Source organism: Mus pahari, chromosome 8 (assembly GCF_900095145.1).
Source record: "Mus pahari chromosome 8, PAHARI_EIJ_v1.1, whole genome shotgun sequence".
In the NCBI taxonomy this organism is placed as follows: domain Eukaryota; kingdom Metazoa; phylum Chordata; class Mammalia; order Rodentia; family Muridae; genus Mus; species Mus pahari.
Genome location: NC_034597.1, coordinates 1,772,493 through 1,781,021, shown reverse-complemented (window position 1 = coordinate 1,781,021; position 8,529 = coordinate 1,772,493). Strand labels below are relative to the sequence as shown.

General features: G+C 43.2%; 1 protein-coding gene across 4 annotated transcripts in view; it reads left to right on the top strand.

Annotated features, from left to right (window-relative positions):
- Fhit (fragile histidine triad diadenosine triphosphatase) overlaps positions 1 to 8,529 on the top strand; it is a 1,532,796-nt gene that overhangs the window by 1,476,909 nt on the left and 47,358 nt on the right. The window lies entirely within an intron of this gene.

Here is an 8,529-nt window from a genome sequence, read left to right as displayed (position 1 = left end):
CACCACCATCACCATCACCATCACCACCACCACCATCACCACCACCACCACCACCATCACCACCACCACCATCACCACCACCACCATCACTATCACCATCACCACCACCTCCACCACCACCATCACCACCATCACCACTACCACCAAGTCAGCTAATCAGATGAGGCAGCTGGAGACTGGTCCATGACCCTAGATATCTACAACAGGCATATTTTTATAGATTCAAGTGGCTTTGAGATGTCTCTTCACAGGCAGATCTACCTACAGCCAAAGGTCACTTAGCCTGTGGTATTCTAACAGGTGAATGTAGAAATCAAATAATCTTCATATTTCCTTGGTTAGCTTTTAGGCCAGCCTGGAAAGCAAACATCTCCCATTGTAAAAGATTGCAGCAATTACTACTTTTCCTAGGGGGAAAGACCTCACAAAGATAAACATGTTTTAAATTGCTGCATGCCTCCTGCAAGCTTGGAGTCTATTTGTGAGACATTTATCTACTTATGCACTCACCCCCAATTATCACTTAATTAATAAACTTAATAACATGAGGTATGCTGATCAATAAAAAGAGAAGGGATCGAGCTGAGCCTGAAGTATTATCGTATTGACCCACTGTAGAATGCTAAGAGTCGTTTCTCTAAAATGAGCATGCTTCCATCCACTGAAGTTCCAAGAGAGGGACCAGATGCCCTCCAGTGTTTAGACAGTCGGGTTCATGCCTTCAGTGAAACTCTCCTGAGCCAAAAGGGAAGGGGCTCCAGGTCCCTCTTTAAAGGGTACAGCATCTGTGGAGAGAAATGATTTCACTTGTAAACTGGGACCACTGTGTTCCCTAGTGTGGGCATGGGCAACTGTCTTTGTGGTATGAATACCACCCAGCAGCTAACAGCATAGTCAGAATCCAGGGAGATCACCCTACCTGATTAAATGCATATTGAGACATTTTTCATGTACTTCTTTAAGATGTAGGAGACAAGCTCAGTGATGCAAGGTACCTTCAAGTACCTTCGCTTCAAGGTGCTTCCCTTCCCACTGTTCTCACACCTTTCCTCTCCAGATGTCAAGAAGGCTCTGGAAAGCTAAAGACATGGGACAGATGCACATCTACAGCCAAAGTGCTGGGAACACAGAGATCCTCCTTACTCATAATGTCAAGGTCACAGGGATGGCCTTAGGTATCGCTATCACAATTATGGAGATAAGCAGCAGCTGAGAATGGTCTGCATCCTGTGGGTTGCATCTTTCTTCTGGGACTGAGCTATGAGGGAACACTGAGAACATCTTCAATGGGTACAATATGTGGGGCAAGCACTGAGATCTTCACTGGGTTCAGTATGTGAGGGAGAGGAGAAGATCCTCATGTGTGTTCAATATATAAGGGAACACTGAGAAGATCCTTAAGCCAGCAAATACACCCAAGCTGACTTTAGTGATCAATGTTGCACAATGAAAATATCACTAAAATTCATTAGTGGGATAAAATCTGTAACTTTTTCCATCCATGAGACCACTGGGAATACTTCCTCAGTGAACTTGTGGGCCAGGGATTAGCCTTCCCCTGAATTATAGTGAAATCTGTCTTAAGTAATCACCTTGGGACCATCCAAAATCCGTAACTTGGTAGTGGTTGAACTTTAGCTAAAGGTCAAACAAAATTCTTCTAGAAACCTTAGGGGTTGCTTAAAGGTGAACTAAAAAGCTTAGAGGAAAATTGGCTTAATTCCTGGTTTATGAACCAAGTAGCGTTGCCAAGTAGTCTGAGGAACGCAGTCAGCTTAGCAAAGCACCTTGACTTGTCCATCTGAAAGGCATGATCCCTCTGCGCAGGCGCACACGCTTTTCTGACCTAGTAGACACATGCTCCACGATGCTTTATTTACCAAGGAAACTCATCCCTTTGCCCATGTGCTCAGGACCACTGGCAGGAGGCAGAAATACAGTGAGGTTAGGCCTTGCTCATATTCCAAAATCATGGTTCACCACTGACTTTGAGAGCCTACCTTCAAATACTGCTCACTATAGAAAGGACTTTCTTTGAGGGAGGGACCCTGCAGCTGAAGATATAGCTCAGTGATTAGGAGCATGTATTGCTCTTCCAAAGGATTCTAGGTAGGTTTCTAGCACCCATGTTTGGTGACTCACTCCGTTCTATAATTCCAACTTCAGGAGATGTAATGTCCTTTTCTGGCCTCCACAGGTACCTGCACACATGCGACATATAAAGATACAGATGTACACATAAATAAAAATAATATAATTTTTAAGGCAAAGATATTTATTTTAGTCCACAATTCAGATTTATTGTTATATTACATCCCAAAGGGCCTAACATGGAGAGCTAGTCAAGGCTATACTCTGCTTTCTCACCCTCTCTGAAACACACAGAGACATTAGCACATCTTGAGCTAACACTCTGTGTCTTACATTGGACTACTTTAACAGCACATCATACAGTAGCTACTTTCCCATACTTCTGGGAGCTACAAGTCCAAGAATAGGCTGCCAAGTGACTAGGGACTAAGTGAGGGCCTTCTGAGTTCCTGCTTTCCTCATGTCTTCCACCAATGAATCCGCACATGCCAGAGAAGAAAAGCTCAGGCTTCTTCAACTCCTTGGAAGAACACTCCTGCTGTCATAGAGCCCCCATGGTATGCTAAGCTCACAAAGACTCAGCAGCAAGTTCTGTACTATGGTCAAGGTTTTATCACATGGACACTGAGGAACACATAGACAGTAGCTATCTGGAATTAATTCCTGGGGCCAAACTAAGAAGGCCGAGATGGCAGCTGAAGTCTCCTTGCTATCTTCCTGTATGCAGAGAAGGATTCAAGCCTACTAGATGCACATCTCAACCGTGACATGTTTGACATGTTTTTGTAGCTTAGACTATTCACAACAACCTACTTAGAGTTTCTTTCTTCACCTCTCAGAAAAGCCAAAGCAAAAAAAAAATAATAATAATAATAATAATAAAAATAAAAAAAAATGCCAGTCACTGTTCACTGGACCCTGTGTCAGTCACCATGCTGGGTAAGCCTGCTACTTGCAGTGTGTCCAAGTGAATTTTTACATAGCATTTCAGTCATCATACTGTTCTTCATTTGGGGAGTTAAGGGTCTGAGTTAAAAATGCTGATTTCTTTTCCAGGGATAGTGGACAGATGTAACGACAGGGCACGGGACATCTTTGAGAAGAAGGACACATATAGCAGTGGCCTTCTTCCTGGGAAAAGTAAACTGACCTTGATGGAACTGCTGCCAAGCTGCCAGTAGATAGGCGATGCTGTGGCTTTCAGATGTCCCCAAGATTTCTTCTGCTCCTCCTACCACAGAGATGTTGGCTACTTCTATGTCCCTGTAGCTGCACATGTCAGAATCCTTCTTCTCACGTGAGATGGAAGTTCTTTTCCCACCATTTAGACCATGTTTACTGAATAGTGCTGAGTTCTGGGAATGTAGTGTTACTCGGTTTTCTGTTTGCTGAGCATGCAGTGGCAAGAGCTACTGGCCACTTAAGGTGGTGTTGAAATGGAGGCAGAGGGAGGCCCTGGGAGAAATGCTAACACAAGGACTTCTTAATATGGAAACAAGGTTAATCCAGTACAGTTGGATCTGTATGTTTCAGACCTTTTGTTGCTCTGTATTAATGAGTACCACCTATTTGGGGAGTCTAGCTTAGTTTGTATTCAGAAGAAATTGGTGTTTTGAATGGATGGTGTATTCACAAAGGCAAGCCATGCACACCCTCAATGCCTGCTTCACATAACTAAAGACTCATTTATGCTAATGTCATGGAGCTGACTTCGTTCACAGGATAAACCACCTCAGCACAATTGTCTGATTGAAGGTGCCTTGGAAAGCAGGCAAGCAACATAAAGGCGGCTCACAGGGAAAGCCCCGGGAAGGTGCCTGTTTGAAGGGTTGAGTCTTGTGGCTAAAGCTTCCTGGAAACTGGTTCTTGGTATGTTTCTAGAGAAGCTTTCCAGGCTCCCTCATAGCATTTACTCTTCTGATTTCCAAAGTGACTATTTCCAAAGGCCAGAGCTGGACTGGTATATCATGAGACTCTCTTCTGTTCTGCACATATGTATACGCAGGCTAAGGAAGGAGCTAACAACAAAAGTTTTGTGGGGCTCTGCACACTTGGATGTGGCTGAAATCGTGATGATGACAAGCTAGCAATCACTTCCCCAGGTCGCTGCCTTCTGTTCAACAGTATTGTGCTGCCGTTGTAGTAAAGATCTGAAATCTAGTATGTACGTTCAATATTTTGAATTAATTTTCTCTGGTTTTGTACATTCGGCCCAAAGTTACCCCCTGTTGTCTTACAAACGCAAGGTGATTCGTAGAAAAATGAAAACGAAGGACGAGTAAGAATTAGGGATGTGCTCTTCCTGGTAGAAGACTTCTAGAGAGAGTTCAAGACAATTAATAAAGCTATCCTTTCTTATGATTCACATAAAAATTTACACCTTTGTCTACACAGGAAGACCCTGACAGAATTTAACAATTTAGATCTTTTTTTTTTTTTTTTTTTTTTTTTTTGGTTTTTTTCGAGACAGGGTTTCTCTGTATAACCCTGGCTGTCCTGGAACTCACTTTGTAGACCAGGCTGGCCTCGAACTCAGAAATCTGCCTGCCTTTGCCTCCCGAGTGCTGGGATTAAAGACGTGTGCCACCATGCCCGGCTATGTACCTGATCTTATTTGGAGATATAAGTGTTATTGAAATATAACTAGGCTTACAAACTATTTTATTAATACAATGGCTAAATACTTGTGTCAGAGGGCATAAAATAATACCTATCTAGCCTTTTATAGGAGAAAATAGTGTTTATCAGTGTCCTTTACTAAAGTGGGAAGAAAAATTTAAATAACTTGCAGTACCTGTTACTGAACGGCTGGCTGAAGTGGGGCAGGCCAGACTCAAGTGTTCCCTGTTGGGCATAGTAAATGAGTTGTCTACTATACATGGAGGAGGCACGATGCCATAGGCCACTGAATAAACATGACAGCAACTCATTAGCCAAGTCAAGACTAGAAACCTTAATTTCAGGGTTGTGGAAACAGCATTTCAAGCTCTGGCCTTGAAAGGAAGCTTCTAGGTGGGAAGAGGAATGAGGAGAATGTAAGAGAGCTGAGAATCACATATGGGATGCTCTGTCATTTCCTGGCTGAGCGGAGGAGGAGAAAGCATACAAAGATGCTGCTACAAAGGCAAAGGGCCTGGAGTGCAGCGCACATCAAGAACTTAAAGGATGTGGTTAGACTTCAGTGCGTTAGGGAAGGATTGAAGCACATGTGGTGAGTTTCAGTTTATCCTATGTGTATAGAAAGTCATGGAATGAACCCAGAATAGGAACTACACTGTATTAGAAACTGTATTCTGGAGCTGGATGTTCATCTAAAAACTCTGCTGATTACTGGAGTCAGGTAACCCTTACAGGTTAAATGAAGATTGAAGGAAATAATGTTTGCAGTATGCTTAGACCACTGCTGAGCACATAGCACTCTGTATGTAGATGTTGGTTTTGTGTATTCCTAATGGAGAGAAAACTCAAATGAACTGATGTAAACTTCTCTCTGTCTATATCTCTCTGTCCCCCCCCCCGTCTCCTTCTCTGTGTTTGTTGTGTTGTCTCTATCTCCCTGTATCTCTGTCTCTCTCTGCCTCTGCCTTTTGGTCTCTATCTCTGTCTGTCTACCTCTGTCTGTCTGTCTGTCTGTCTCTTTGTCCCTCTGTTTCTCTGTCTGTCTGTCTTTCTCTGTATGTATGTGGGGGGGGGGAGAGAGACAGAGACAGAGACAGAGACAGAGACAGAGACAGAGACAGAAAGTATATCTGGAGGTCAGAAAACCTGTTCTCAGTCCCCGCTTGCCACCTTGTTTGATCCAGGGTCTTGTGTTTTGCTATTGCACATGCTGAGCTGGTTGGTTCATAGACATCCAGCTTACCCGTCTCTGTCTCTATTTCATGGTAGGAACACTGGAAATACAGATGCACCATTGCTCCTAGCTTTATATAGATTCTAGGGATCCAAATCTCGGTCCTTATGCTTTCATGGCAAGTGTTTTATCCATTGAGCTCTCCTCAGTCCTGACTTAGACTTTTCAAATGATGTTAGACTAAGAGTACTCAAAAAGGGAAGCAAGGAAACCATTTAGAAGATAGCTCAGCTTATCTAGGGGAGTGATAACTTCCGTGGATAATCTCATGGGGTCCCACCATCTTTCTTGGTTTTTCCTTGGTATTTATCAGTCTTACATTGTGTTTTCTGGGACAGCAGATCCCATCAGCTACAGAGAAGTGAGCTGCCACATATGCCTACCTCTATCACTACTTCTCTTCCTTAGACTGTGTGCACAGTCCCCTAAGCAAGTATTGGTATGTAGCCCTCACCAGGAGCGAAAAGAACAGCTGGGGTCAACCTCAGCACGTGGCAGGAAGAGGTGTGTGCAAAGCCTAGCACGTTCCATGGGAGATTCACATGTTATACATGGTAACAGGAAAGCCCTGGGACTCTGCCTCCAGAAAGAATGCCAGCCTTCCCATCAGGATGCCTCCTCAGCAGACAGCAAGGATTTTCATGCTTGCTTAAGTCCTGAGGACATGGGAAGGCAATTCAAATTAATATTTGAGGTCACAGCGCCAAACTTGGCCTGTGTTAGCCCACAGAAACATTAACAGGCTAATGTACTCCATCATGGAGAGAGAGAGAATCAAAGAGACTGTAATGGGGCTTCATTATATCCATCTGTCCATCCATCACTTCTTCCCCATTGCTCACCACTTGACTTGAAAAATGAGACGCCCCCCAACTAATTAGATTTACCCTAATCTCCTTTATGGACCATCAATCCTCTTCAGAGGCCATCTGTGAGTTTAGAGTTCAGACCTTTAAGAATTATGCTAATCAGTCTTTCTCCAATTTAACGTGTTCATCTGATGACCACAATTTGAAACCTCTGGCTGTGACAAATGGGAAACCATTGTGAGCTTTTGTTCTAATTTTAAACACCGTCATCCTCCTGAAGTGCCACATAAGGGATAATTTCTAAGAAAGCAGTCAAGAATGGAAGGATCTTTAAGCCAGGTAACATTTAAAAAGAAAAAAAGAAAAAAGAAAAAAAAAGAAGAGATAGGAAACCAGTGTGAGTGTGGGGAAAATTTTAATTGCTTTGTAATATTAGGACATAGTTGGATTTCATTTGTATAATCAAATTAGAAGTTGCCAGAGGTATTAAATTATGTTATGATGTAGAGCTGTAAATTTCATTGGGTATAAAATACAGTAAAACCAGCTCATGGGGGAGGCACCAAGAGGGAAGTTATTGATGAGCAGGTACTCTGCATTGGCAGGAGCCTATGGCCTGATCCCTAGAGGCTGGTAAAATGTGAGTCAGGTTTCCACTTAGGGTTGAATTTGGTAAGAACTCAGCACATGATGTTTGCTTTAGACCCTTCTGGTGGATGGAAATAACCAGTTATGCAATCAGATACAGGGCACACAGAAGGGGCAGTGGAAGGCCTGATGTTCCGTTGCTTATGTGGTAAGTGAGTAAGCAGCTAGGTGTTGCAGTGTTACCCTGGATTAGCACTGCTCAAACTTAAGCATGCCTGGGAACCTCTTGGAGATGGTGTTAAATAATCCTCTCACCCCAGGAGATCTGGTATCGGGCTAGGAGCATCATTTCTTTCTTTCTTTCTTTTTTTCTTTTTTCTTTTTTTTTTTTTATTAGATATTTTCTTCATTTACATTTCAAATGCTATACCAAAAGTACCCTATACCCTCCCCCTGCCCTCCTCTCCTACCCACCCACTCCCACTTCTTGGCCTTGGTATTCCCCTGTGCTGGGTCATATAAAGTTTGCAAGACCAAGGGGCCTCTCTTCCCAGTGATGGCCAACTAGGCCATCTTCTACTACATATACAGCTAGAGACACGAGCTCAGGGGGAACTGATTAGTTCATATTGTTGTTGCACCTACAGGGTTACAGAACCCTTCAGCTCCTTGGGTACTTTCTCTAACTCCTCCACTGGCAGCCCTGTGTTCCAGCCACTAGATGACTGAGCATTCACTTCTGTATTTGCCAGGCACTGGCATAGCCTCACAAGAGACAGCTATATCAGGGTCCTGTCAGCAGAATTTTGCTGGCATATGCAATAGTGTCTGGGTTTGGTGGCTGATTATGGGAAGGACCTCCAGGTGGGGCAGTCTCTGGATAGTCCATCCTTTTGTCTTAGCTCCAAGCTTTGTCTCTGTAACTCCTTACATGGGCATATTATTCCCTATTCTAGGGAGGAATGAAGTATTCACACGTTAGTCTTCCTTCTTGATTTTCTTGTGTTTTGCAAATTGTATCTTGGGTATTCTAGGTTTCTGGGCTAATATCCACTTATCAGTGAGTACATATCATGAGTGTCCTTTTGTGCTTGGGTTACCTCACTCAGGATGATATCCTCCAGATACATCCATTTGCCTAAGAATTTCATAAATTCATTGTTTTTAATAGCTGAGTAGTACTCCATT